Raw genomic sequence first — 13,413 nt, forward strand, 5'->3', positions numbered from 1 at the left:
CTTTATGATTACTAAATGCAAAGTGTTCCACTACACAAATTTCTGTCACCTGCCTTGACTCATTTACTAATAGGAAATCTAGTACCAAATTCCCTCCAATTGAGACATCCAAGTATTAAGTAAACTTTCCTGAATATTTTTGACAAACCCTATTCCATTTAACCCTTTTACAGTTTTGGAGTCACAATCAATATGTGGAAAGTTAAAACCACCTGCTATTACAATCTTCTGTTTCTTGCAACAGTCTGCAATCACTCTACAAATCCCGCTGACCATTAGGAAGTTTATAATATAATCCCATTAATGTGATCACCCTTTTCTTATTCCTCTGTTTAAACTATATCACCTTTCCTACAATACTCCTTGCATTGAAATATACACAACTCAGAATATTAGTCCCACTATTCTCAACCTTTTGTTAACAACATCTTTCTCCACTACTACTCAACTATATGCTCTGGCACTCTGGTTCCCATCCCCTGGATCTCTAGTCCCACCTTCCCTGGAAGGGAACCCAATGATCCAAAAATCTGAAGCCGTCCCTTCCACACCATCTCCTTAGCCACTTGATAAATTGTATGATTTTCCAATTTCTGGCATTACTTGCATGTGGCATGGATAGCAATCCTGAGATCATAATTCTGGACGTCCAATCCCTTAATGTATCAGCCTGAACTTTGTCGGACTTTGTTACCCTTCCTATCCATGCCATGGGTACTGATGTGGACCACAATCTCTGGCTGCTCACTCTCCCATTTAAGAATGCTGTGGACTTGATACGAGATGTCCCTGACTCTGGCACCCGGGCGGCAATATACCACCTGAGAATCTGAGCATGATGGGACAAATGTGTCAAGTTGTGTCTATTTCAGTTCCACAATTATTGTAGGCAATGCAGATGATCTTAGAGCATAGATCAGCACGTGGAATTATAATATCGTATCTGTTGATGGGACTTGGTTGTAGAAGGGGCAGGACTGGCAGTTTAATATACCAGGGTCCATTATTTTAGACATGATAGAGTGGGGAGAGAGGGGTGGCATTACTAATCAGGGGAAATATCACACCAGTGCACAGCCAGGACAGACTGGAGAGCTTGTCTACTGAGGATACATGGGTGGAACTGAGGAAATAGAAAGGGAAGCCTATGTTAATGGGATTATAGAGGAACAATTTATCAGACAGTTACAAGAAAAATAAGATTGCGATAGTAGGCGATTGTAATTTTTCACATATTGACTGGGATACCCATACTGTTAAAGGACTGGATGGGATTGAGTTCGTCAAATGTGTTCAGGAAAGTTTCTTAATCAAAATATAGGGGTCCCAACTAGAGACAGCATGATACTGGATCTTGTAATAGGCACCAACACAGGGTACGTGACAGAAGTGTGTGTAAGGGAACACTTTGCAATTTGTGGTAATTCCATCAGTGTCAAGTTAATTACGGAAAAGGATAGTACTAACCCTCTGGTTGAGATTCTAAACTGGAGAAAGGCCAAATTTGGTGGTACTGTGGATTGGGATAGGCAGTTTTCTAGCAAAGGGATGTTTGGTAAGTTGGAAGCCTTCAGAAAGGAAATATTGAGAATACAGAATACATACAGTGGCATGCAAAATTTTGGGACGCCTCATCAAAATTTCTGTTACTGTGAATAGCTAAGTGAGTATAAGACGACCTGATTTTCAAAAGTCATAAAGTTAACGATGACACATTTCTTTAATATTTTAAGCAAGATTACTTTTTTATTTCCATCTTTTACAGTTTCAAAGTAACGAAAAAGGGAAAGGGCCCAAAACAAAAGTTTAGGTACACTGCATGGTCAGTACTTAGTAACACTCCTTTTGGCAAGTATCACAGCTTGTAAACGTTTTCTGTAGCCAGCTAAGAGTCTTTCAATTCTTGCTTGGGGGATTTTCACCCATTCTTCCTTGCAAAAGGCTTCTAGTTCTGTGATGATTCTTGGGCCGTCTTGCATGCACTGCTCTTTTGAGATCTATCCACAAATTTTCGATAACGTTTAGGTCGGGGGTCTGTGAGGGCCATGGCAAAACCTTCAGCTTGCGCCTCTTGAGGTAGTCCATTGTGGATTTTGAGGTGTGTTTAGGATCATTATCCTGTTGTAGAAGCCATCATCTTCAGCTTTTATACAGACAGTGTGATGTTTGCTTCTAGAATTTGCTGGGATTTAATTGAATTCATTCTTCCCTCTACCAGTGAAACATTCCTCGTGCCACTGGCTGCAACACAAGCCCAAAGCATGATCGATCCACCCCCGTGCTTAACAGTTGGAGAGGTGTTCTTTTCATGAAATTCTGCACCCTTTTCTCCAAACATACCTTTGCTTATTGCGGCCAAAAAGTTCTATTTTAACTTCATCAGTCCACAGGACTTGTTTCCAAAATGCATCAGGCTTGCTTAGACGTTCCTTTGCAAACTTCTGACGCTGAATTTTGTGGTGAGGACGCAGGAAAGATTTTCTTCTGATGACTCTTCCATGAAAGTCATATTTGTGCAGGTGTCATTGCACAGTAGAACAGTGCACCACCACTACAGAGTCTGCTAAATCTTCTGAAGGTCTTTTGCATCAAACAGGGGTTTTGATTTGCCTTTCTAGCGATCCTGCGAGCAGTTCTCTCGGAAAGTTTTCTTGGTGTTCATCTTCACCTCCACTGCTCCTGTTAACTGCTGTTTCTTAATTACATATCGAACTGAGGAAACAGCTACCTGAAAACGCTGTGCTATCTTCTTATAGCCTTCTCCTGCTTTGTGGGCGTCATTTATTTTCATTTTCAGAGAGCTAGGCAGCTGCTTAGAGGAGCCCATGGCTGCTGGTTGTTGGGACAAGGTTTGAGGAGTCGGGGTATTTATAAAGCTTTGAAATTTGCATCACCTGGCCTTTCCTAATAATGACTGTAAACACGCCATAGCCCTAATAAGCTAATTAAGGTCTGAGACCTTGGTAAAAGTTATCTGACAGCTCAAATCTCTTGGGGTGCCCAAACTTTTGCATGGTGCTCCTTTCCTTTTTTTCCACTCTAAAATTGTACGACAAAAATAATACACTAATCTTGCTTAAAATGTTGAAAAGAGTGTTTCATCTTTAACTTTATGACCTTTGGAGATCAGTTCATCTTCTACTCACTTAACTATTTACAGTAACAGAAATTTTGACCAGGGGTGCCCAAACTTCTGCATGCCACTGTACATTCTTGTAAGAATAAAAGAGATGGCCAACAGTTTTGGGGAACGTTGGATTTATTGGGATATTGAGGGCCTGAATAAGGAGGAGGAGGAGGAGATATATAGCAGGTAGAGGCAACAAGGAACAAATGAGGTGCTTGATAGTAGAAGAAATGAAAGGAAACACATAAGAAGGAAATCAGGAGGGCTAAAAGGCATAATGTTGCTCTGGCAGACAAGGTGAAGAAGAATCCTAAGGGCTCCTATAGACACGTTAAGAACAAAAGGATAGCAAGGGCTCATCTACTCTATGCATGGAGTCGAAAGAGATGGGGAAAATCTCACGTCAGTGGTAGCGAAGTTACTGGGGAGAATTCTTAGGCATAGGAATCTGAGCACTTGGAAAACCATGACCAAATTAGGGAGAGCCAGCATGGCTCTGTGCGGGCAAGTTGTGTCTTACTAACCTGAATGGGTTTCCTTGATTAGGTGACAAGGGTAATTTATGAAGGTGAAATTGTGGATGGTGCCTACCTGCATTTTAGGAAGGCATTTGATAAGGTCTTTCATGGGAGTTTCATCCAGAAGATTAAGATGCATGGAGCAATATTGAATTAATTGTTGGGATTAAGAACATTTCCCATAAAAAACAGATGGTAGTGGCCGAAGGAATTTATTCTAGCCAGAGGTCTGTCTAGTGGTATTCTGTGTGGATCTGTACTGGGACCTCTGCTGTTTGCCATGTATATAAAAGACCTGGATGTAAATGTACAGTACTGTGCAAAAGTCATAGGCACATACAAAAAGTTTTGTAAAGTGAATATGCTCAAAAAATAATGACAAGTTTCCAAATATCAAAAAAATTACTACAAAGTATAGTAAACAGTAAAAAAAAACCTAACCAAAATCAATATTTGGTGTGACCACCCTTTGCCATTAAAACTTGATGATGTTGCCATCAGGGCCCTGTGGAAACCATACCATCTGTTACAGAACTCCTTGCTCTTCTTTTCACTGAAGATGGTTCTTTATAGCCTTGGCTATGTGTTTGGGATCATTGTCCTACTGCAGAACGGTTGGGACCAATCAGATGCCTCCCTGATGGTATTGCATGATGGATGGAAATCTGCTTATACATCTCAGCATTGAGGATTCCATTAATTCTGACTAACTGCACTTGCAGAAATGCAACCCCAAACCGATAGGGACCCCTGCCATGCTCTACTATTGGCTGCAGACTGTCATCCATGCAGCACTCTCCAGCTCTTCTACAGATAAGCTGTCTCCTGTTTGAGCCAAAAATTTTAAAGTTTGACCTCATCAATTCAATACCTCAGTCCTTGTGTTTTTGGACATAGGTCAGTTTCTTGGCTGTGTTACCACTTCAGCAGAATGGCTTTTTTGCAGCAACTCTTTCATGAAGACCACTTCTGACATGATCTCTCTGGACTACAGAGCGTACTTGGTTTCCAGTGATTTCTGTGAATTCAGTGCTGGACTTCTTTCAATTTAAAAGGGATATCAGTTCGATGCATCTTTGTCTGCTACACTCAGTTTCCGAGGCTGACCACTGCATTTCCGATCCTCAACCTTGTCCTTTTTTTTTATGCTTCATCAGAAGAGCTTGGACAGCACATCTTGAAACTCCTGTCGACTGCAATATTTCTACTAGTGAGAGGCCATTACAGATAAAGGATGACCACCTTATGTCTTAGTGCTATGTTCACTCTTGTCATGGTGTAAGAATTGATCATTTGAAGGTTAATTTGCCACATACAAATATTCTTGCAGATAGGTTTGCTAGAGAGGCTCCATTGGATTTAAACTAGATACAAGGGAGCAGGGGAACCAGAGTGTAGGAACAGATGTAGGGGAGAAGGAAGAAAGAGAGGATAGTAAAGTTCTTTGCACCATTAGTGATAAACAGGGAGTAAGAGGTGGAAAATTTCTTAAATGCATTTATTTTAATGCTAGGAGCATTATAAGAAAGGTGGATGAGCTTAGAGCATGGATTGATACAAGGAAATATGATGTGGTAGCTATTAGTGAAACATGGTTGCAGGAGGGGTGTGATTGGCAACTAAATATTCCTGGATTTCATTGCTTCAGGTGTGACAGATTCGGAGGGAGAAGGGGGGAGGTGTTGCATTGCTTGTCAGAGTAAAAATTACAGTGCTCTGGCAGGATAGATTAGAGAGCTCGTCTAGGGAGGCTATTTGGGTGGAATTGAGGAAAGAGAAAGGTGTAGTAACACTTATAGGGGTGTATTATAGACCACCTAATGGGGAGCGAGAATTGGAGGAGCAAGTTTGTAAGGAGATAGCAGATATTTGTAGTAAGCACAAGGTTGTCATGTGGGAGATTTTAATTTTCCACACATAGACTGGGAAGCCCATACTTTAAAAGGGCTGGATGGTTTGGAGTTTGTAAAATGTGTGCAGGGTAGTTTTTTGCAGCAAAACATAGAGGTACCAACTAGAAAAGGGGCAGTGTTGGATCTCCTTTTAGGGAATAAGATAGGTCAGGTGACGGAGGTATGTGTTGGGGAGCACCTCGGGTCTAGTGATCACAATGCCATTAGTTTCAATATAATTATGGAGAAGGATAGGTCTGGACCCAGGATTGCGATGTTTGATTGGAGAAAGACTAACTTTGAGGAGATGCAAAAGGATTTAGAAGGATGGATTGGGACAATTTGTTTTATGGGAAGGATGTAATAGAGAAATGGAGGTCATTTAATGGTGAAATTTTGAGGGTACAGAATCTTTATGACTCTGCTAGGTTGAAAGGAAAGGTTAAAAGTTTGAGAGAGCCACGGTTTTCAAGGGATATTGGAAACTTGGTTCAGAAAAAGAGAGATATCTACAATAAATATAGGCAGCATGGAGTAAATGAGGTGCTCGAGGAATATAAAGAATGTAAAAAGAATCTTAAGAAAGAAATTAGAAAAGCTAAAAGAAGATGAGGTTGCTTTGGCAAGTAAGGTGAAAATAAATCCAAAGGGTTTCTACAGTTATATTAATAGCAAAAGGATAGTGAGGGATAAAATTGGTCCCTTAGAGAATCAGAGTGGTTAGCTATGTATGGAACCAAAAGAGATGGGGGAGATTTTGAACAATTTCTTTTCTTCAGTATTCACTAAGGAGAAGGATATTGAATTGTATAAGGTAAGGGAAACAGGTAGGGAAGTTATGGAAACTATGATGATTAAAGAAGAGGAAGTACTGGTCCTTTTAAGGAATATAAAAGTGGATAAGTCTCCGGGTCCTGACAGGGTATTCCCTAGGACCTTGAGTGAAGTTAGTGTAGAAATAGCAGGGGCTCTGCCAGCAATATTTCAAATGTCATTAGAAACGGGGATGGTGCCGGAGGATTGGCAAATTGCTCATGTTGTTCCATTGTTTAAAAAGGGATCTAAGAGTAAACCTAGCAATTATTGGCCTGTGAGTTTGACGTCAGTGGTGGGTAAATTGATGGAAATTATTCTTAGAGATGGTATATACAACTACCTGGATAAACAGAGTCTGATTAGGAACAGTCAACATGGATTTGTGCGTGGAAGGTCATGTTTGACAAATCTTTTTGAAGAGGTTACTAGGAAAGTTGACGAGGGTAAAGTGGTGGATGTTGTCTATATGGACCTTAGTAAGGCCTTTGACAAGGTTCCACACGGAAGGTTAGTTAGGAAGGTTCAATCGTTAGGTATTAATATTGAAGTAGTAAAATGCTTTCAGCAGTGGCTGGATGGGAGACGCCAGAGAGCAGTGGTGGATAACTGTTTGTCAGATTGGAGCCCGGTGACTAGTGTTGTGCCTCAGGGATCTGTACTGGATCCAATGTTGTTTGTCATATATATTAATGATCTGGATGATGGGGTGGTAAATTGGATTAGTAAGTATGCAGATGATACTAAGATAGGTGGCGCTGTGGATAATGAAGTAGGTTTTCAAAGCCTGCAGAGAGATTTAGGCCAGTTAGAAGAGTGGGCTGAAAGATGGCAGATGGAGTTTAATGCTGATAAGTGTGAGGTGCTACATTTTGGTAGGATTAATCATAATGCGACATACATGGTAAACAGCAGGGCATTGAAGAATGCAGTGGAACAGAGGGATCTAGGAATAATGGTGCATAGTTCCTTGAAGGTGGAATCTCATGTTGAAAGGGTGGTGAAGAAAGCTTTTGGTATGCTGGCCTTTATAAATCAAAGCACTGAGTATAGGAGTTGGGATTGTGACAAAAGACCAAGTTATCAGAAGATTGATGCCGATAAGAGAGACAAATGGGGAAACATTCAAAATGCTAATATGAGAGACGAGAGACATTAACGAAAAGAGACACAGTTCCGAGTATTGTCAGACCAGTTGCTTTGAACCTGAACTGTTTGAAGTTTGATGGACAGGCGATACCCCAGCAGGGGGATAAAAGGAACAGGTTCGCTAAGGCAAAGGACACCACGACACCACGAGATAACGAGACCCTGGAAGTGCGGTGTGCCCCCCCCCCCCCACAAGTTGGTGGGAGTTTTGGAGGTCTGGTCGCGGGACCGACCATAGACGCACAGGGTGAAAAGGTATGATCAGTGGGAACCTGGTGTGTGTGTGTCCGCCCTTGCCTGGGTGCCGGGTTCACCGCAGAAGAACGATCGTATCCGGAACGGAGGGGTCACAGTCGGTGACCTCAGAAGACATTACAAAGGGCTCGCCCAAAAGCTAACTGCGAGGAATATCGAAGGTCTGTTTGAATCCGATTTGAATATCATCATTCGCTCTCTCTCTTTCCCTCCCCCAATGGCACAACAGTGATCACTGCGAACTACACTAAGCTGACCTGAACTCTGCGTCACTTGAGACTGATCATTTTACCCCTAGACTGCGATAGAGCTTGATTGATTCCTATTATCCTAGTCCTGTGTACCTGTGTGTTTTATCATTGCTAACCTGTTGCATTTATATCCTTATGATTAGAATACTGTGTTACTTATTTCTTTAATAAAACTTCCTTAGTTCCAGTAATCCAGACTCCAACTAAGTGGTCCATTTCTGCTGGTTTGGCAACCCAGTTACGGGGTACGTAACAGGATGTAATGTTGACATTGTACAAGGCATTGGTAAGGCCAAATTTGGAGTATTGTGTACAGTTCTGGTCACTGAATTATACGAAAGATGTCAACAAAATAGAGAGAGTACAGGGAAGATTTACTGGAATGTTACCTGGGTTTCAGCACCTATGTTACACAGAAAGGTTGAACAAGTTGGGTCTTCATTCGTTGGAGTGTAGAAGGTTGAGAGGGGACTTGAAAGTGGTATTTAAAATTATGAGGGGGTTAGATAGAGTTGACGTGGATAGCTTTTCCCATTGAGAGTAGGGGAGATTCAAACAAGAGAACATGAGTTGAGAGTTAGGGGGCAAAAGTTTAGGGGTAACACGAGGGGGAGCTTCTTTACTCAGAGAGTGGTAGCTGTGTGGAACGAGCTCCCAGCAGAAGTGGTAGAGGCAGGTTCGATATTGTCATTTAAAGTAAAAGTGAATAGCTATATAGACAGGAAAGGAATAGAGGGTTATGGGCTGAGTGCAAACTGGTGAGACTAGCTGAGATTAAGTGTTCGGCATGGACTAGAAGGGCCAACGTGGCCTGTTTCCATACTGTAACTGTTATATGGTTATATAGTTATCTGCCACACCCTCACCTTTTAGTTTGGTTGTCCTTTGTCCAGTTTGATTCCTTCTACACTCGTTTCTGTTTCAGTTAATCAGTTTATATCATTCAGCTCGCATGTCATTAGCACCTGTATGTTATCTTTGTTTACTCACGCACTGGGCTATAATCCTACAATGTAATCAAGTTTTTATTTGAAAAGCGGTCTTTTCTGAATATGTTACTTTCTTTAACAAAATACAAAAACTTCTTATTAAGATTTTTGGAAAAGCGTATCTTCGGAAATCTAAAGTTTGCTCTTTTTTACTGACAGACCAACACAGACAAAAAATAAACAGCTAAAACAAAAAAGCTCGGGTGCCCAAGACTTTTGCACAGTACTGTAGATGGGTAGGTTAGTAAGTCTGTGGATGATATGGAGGTTGTTGGTGTTGTGGATAGCGCAGAAGATGGACAAAGAATACCACGGGATACAGAGTAGATCAGCTGAGATTTGGACAGAGAAATGGTAAATGAAATTTAACACGGTAAAATGTGAAGTGTTGCACCATGATAGATCAAATGCAAAGAGGCAGTATACTATTAAAGGCAAGATCCTTAAAAGTGTTGATCCTTTTTTGGGGTTCAAGTGCATAGCTCCCAGAAAGTGGCTACATAGATTGATATGGTGGTTAAGGCAGCATAACGTGTGTTTGCCTTTATTAATGGAGGCATTGAATTCAAAAGTCAGGAAATTGTGTTGCAGATTTATAAAATTGTAGTTAGGCCACACATGGAGTATTGCATACAGTTCTAGTCGCCCCATTATAGGAAGGATGTTGAGGCTTTGGAGCGGGTGCAGAAGTGGTTTACCAGCATATTGCTATAATGAGAGGTTGTCAAACTTGGCTAGATTTCTTTGGAGCACTGCAGGCTGGGGGGAAATCTGATAGAGATTTATAAGACTATCAGAGGCATACCGCAGATAGAATAGGCAGATAATTTCTTATTCCGAGGGCTGAAATGTCCAATACCAAGGGGCATACATTTAAGGTAAGAGGGGGTAATTTCAAAGGAGACATGAGGCTTTTTTTTTACACAGAGAGTGGTAGATGCCTGGAATGTGCTGTCTGGAGTGGTGGTAGAGGCAGAAACATTAGACACTTTTAAGAAATGTTTAAATGGGCTCAAAAATGTGAGGAGAATGGAAGTATATGGGTACTGTAGGCAGTAGAGATTATTTAGTTTTCATTTGATTTCTAACGTAATTGGTTTGGCACAACATTCTGGGCCAAAGGACCTGTTCTTGTGCTCTATTGCTCTGTGCTCAAGAAAAGCTTGAAGAATAAGCTGGGAAATTATATGCCAATGAGCCTGATGTCAGGAAAGAGTAAATTAGCCAAGGCCAGATTAGATATAGTCAACATGGCTTTGTGCATCGTAGGTCGTGTCTAACTAATTTTCTTGAGTTTTTGAGGTGGTTACCAGAAAAGTTAATGAAGGAAAGGCAATAGATGTTGTCAACATTGATTTTAGCAAGGCAATTGACAAGTCCCACATGGGAGGATGGTCCAGAAGGATCACTTGCCTGGCAATCAGATTGAAGCAGTCAATTGGATTCAGCATTGGCTTTGTGGAAGATGGTAGAGTGATAGTAGATGGTTCTCTCTCTGACTGGAGACTTATTATTAATGGTGTGCTGCAGGGATTGGTGTTGGTCCACCATTGTTTGTCATTCATATTATTAGTTTGGATGACAATATGGTAACCTGGATCAGTATATTTGCAGATGATACCAATATTGGGGGCATAGCAAGGAAGGCTATCAAAGCTTGCAGTAGGATCAAGACAAAGTGGAAACATAGGATATAAAATAGCACACGGAATTTAATGTAGAAATGTGTGTGGTGTTGGGAGGACAAACCAGGATATGACTTACACAGTGAATGGTAGGCCACCCAGGCGTGCAGCAGAACAAACAGATCTGAGAATACAGACCCATAATTCCTTGAAAGTGGCATCACAGGTAGATAGCGTTGTAATGAACGCTTTTTGCACATTACCTTTATAAATCAGCGTGTACAGCAGGTGGGATGTGTGTGAAATTTGGAGCATTGTGTGCAGTTTTGATTACCTACCTATACGAAAGATATCAGTAAGCTTGAAGGAGTGCAGAGAAAATTTACAAGCATGTTGCTGGGAATTAAGGACTTGAGTTATAGGGAAAGACTGAATACATTAGTACTTTATTCTCAAGAGCATACAAGAATGAAGGGAGATTTGATAGAGTTTACAAAATTATGAGAGGTATAAATAAGGTAAATGTGAGCAGGCTTTTTCCACTGCGGTCATGTGAGACTAAAAAAACAGAGATCATAGATTAAGGGTGAAAAGTAAAGTATTGAAGGGAAGCAACACACATCAAAGTTGCTGCCTGGCCTGCTGCGTTCACCAGCAACTTTGATGTGTGTTGCTTGAATTTCCAGCATCTGCAGAATTCCTCGTGTTTGCGTATTAAAGGAAACCTCAGGGGGAATATTTTTCCTCAGAGGGTGGTGCGAATGTGGAGCCAGCGGAAATGGTGGATATGGCTTGCATTACAACACTTAAAGAGGAGTCTGGGTAATAGTCATAGTCATACTTTATTGATCCCGGGGGAAATTGGTTTTTGTTACAGTTGCACCAAAAATAATTAAATAGTAATAAAACCATAAATAATTAAATAGTAATTTGTAAATTATGCCAGGAAGTAAGTCCAGGACCAGCCTGCTGGTGCAGGCTGTCTGACCCTCCAAGGGAGGAGTTGTAAAGTTTGATGGCCACAGGCAGGAATGACTTCCTATGATGCTCTGTGCTGCATCTCGGTGGAATGAGTCTCTGGCTGAATGTACTCCTGTGCCTTATGTAGTGGATGGGAAACATTGTCCAAGATGACATGCAACTTAGACAGCATCCTCTTTTCAGACACCACCGTCAGAGAGTCCAGTTCCATCCTCACAACATCACTGGCCTTACAAATGAGTTTGTTGATTCTGCTGGTGTCTGCTACCCTCAGCCTGCTGCCCCAGCACACAATAGCAAACATGATAGCACTGGCCACCACAGACTCGTAGTACATCCTCAGCAAGTGCATGGATGATCGGGGGGGTGTGTGTGTGTGTGGGGGGGGGGTATGGTCCAAGTGTGGGTTGATGGGACTAGGCAAAATAACAATTTGGCACAGACAAGATGGGCTGTAAGGCCTGTTTCTGTACTGTAGTGCTCCATTACTACTTTGGAATGTATTGGTTTAATAAAATTTGCTCTGATTATTTTTGGTACATCTATAATTTATAGAATATCCCTGCTATATATAATCTTGTATAACTAATGAAACATTCTCATTTTATGCAGAAAACTAATTGAGTAAGGCAGATTTAAATGAACTAGGGCTTTGCTATGCCCTTGCTTTTGCTAATGATGCTTTTGGTACTGTGTAAAAAAATGTAATGGGAAGTCAAAGCACAAAAGGTGGCTATTCAGGTTCTCAGTCTGAAACAGAAGACATATTTAGTTTCATTGCTCTGACTTTAATCCACAACTACAAATTCTTCATACTGAGTACTCGAGAAACGGTGCCCCACTTCCTGCACTCCCTTGAAACTCTCTGGGATCCCATTTCCCAAGCGCCCTTGGGGCGTCATCGGGACCCTGTTTTCTGCACTCACTTTAAACTTCAATAAGATCGCTGTAGCATTTATTATGTTCTTGAATAAAAGGTACATTAGACTATTAATTAAAAATAACATCTAATAGAGTCACAGAACACCACAGCACAGAAACAGGCCATTGCCCATCTAGTCCATGACAAACCATCAATTTGCCTAGTCTCTTTGATCTATACCCACACCATTGCCCTCCATACCTCTCTCCGAAAACAAGCCTGTCTTGCATAATCAAGTCCCAGGCATGCTGGATTAATGGAGTTCTACTGTAACACCTTTCAAAGAGTTTTTAGACATTTCCTTTAGCAATCCAGATCTTGACAAATTTCCTCCTTTATCAATAATTTAACCTCTAGTACTTCTTTCTCTGAATGTTGATTCTGTTACTGGAGGGATCAGCATTTCTCTATCTTTTCTCTCTCTAAAAAAAATTGAAAAACATACATCCAAGGCTACCTTCTTTCATTTACTTTTGTACACATTTGATAAAACTAGCCTAACCACGTCACAGAGTACTCTTTTAAATCAATTTCTAAAATGCAACAGAGTAACTTACAGCAAATAATCCGCGATGAACTTTATCCTTTACACATGGTAGTCCAAACTCATAAATAATACCGGGCACTTCTATTGCTGTACACTGAGGAAACAGAACAGTATGTTAATATGCATATAATTCAATTATTTACTTTTATTTTATATTACACTATCAGTAAAGAGAAACAAAAAATATCAATGTTATCGCCAGAATTCAAAGTCCACAGTAATCCATTTCCTATAAGTGATCAAGTCTGTTAAGCATGCACATCCTGTTCACGTTTAATGGGATTTAAGTTATATGCTTTAGCTGTTTATGAATATCATGGGCAGGAACCATATTAAATGTCAAT

At 40.8% G+C, this 13,413-nt stretch overlaps 1 protein-coding gene across 8 annotated transcripts in view; it reads right to left on the reverse strand.

Moving 5' to 3' along the window:
* The window catches only part of zbtb20 (zinc finger and BTB domain containing 20), a 347,065-nt gene that overhangs the window by 65,463 nt on the left and 268,189 nt on the right, over window positions 1–13,413 (reverse strand). For all 8 annotated transcript variants that reach the window (XR_011886336.1, XM_072260515.1, XM_072260517.1 and 5 more), the window contains one exon: window positions 13,080–13,163. The gene's annotated coding sequence lies outside the window, so the exon portion shown is untranslated. The remainder of the gene's footprint in view (window positions 1–13,079; window positions 13,164–13,413) is intronic.

This window comes from Mobula birostris, chromosome 6 (genome assembly GCF_030028105.1).
Source record: "Mobula birostris isolate sMobBir1 chromosome 6, sMobBir1.hap1, whole genome shotgun sequence".
NCBI classification, from domain to species: domain Eukaryota; kingdom Metazoa; phylum Chordata; class Chondrichthyes; order Myliobatiformes; family Myliobatidae; genus Mobula; species Mobula birostris.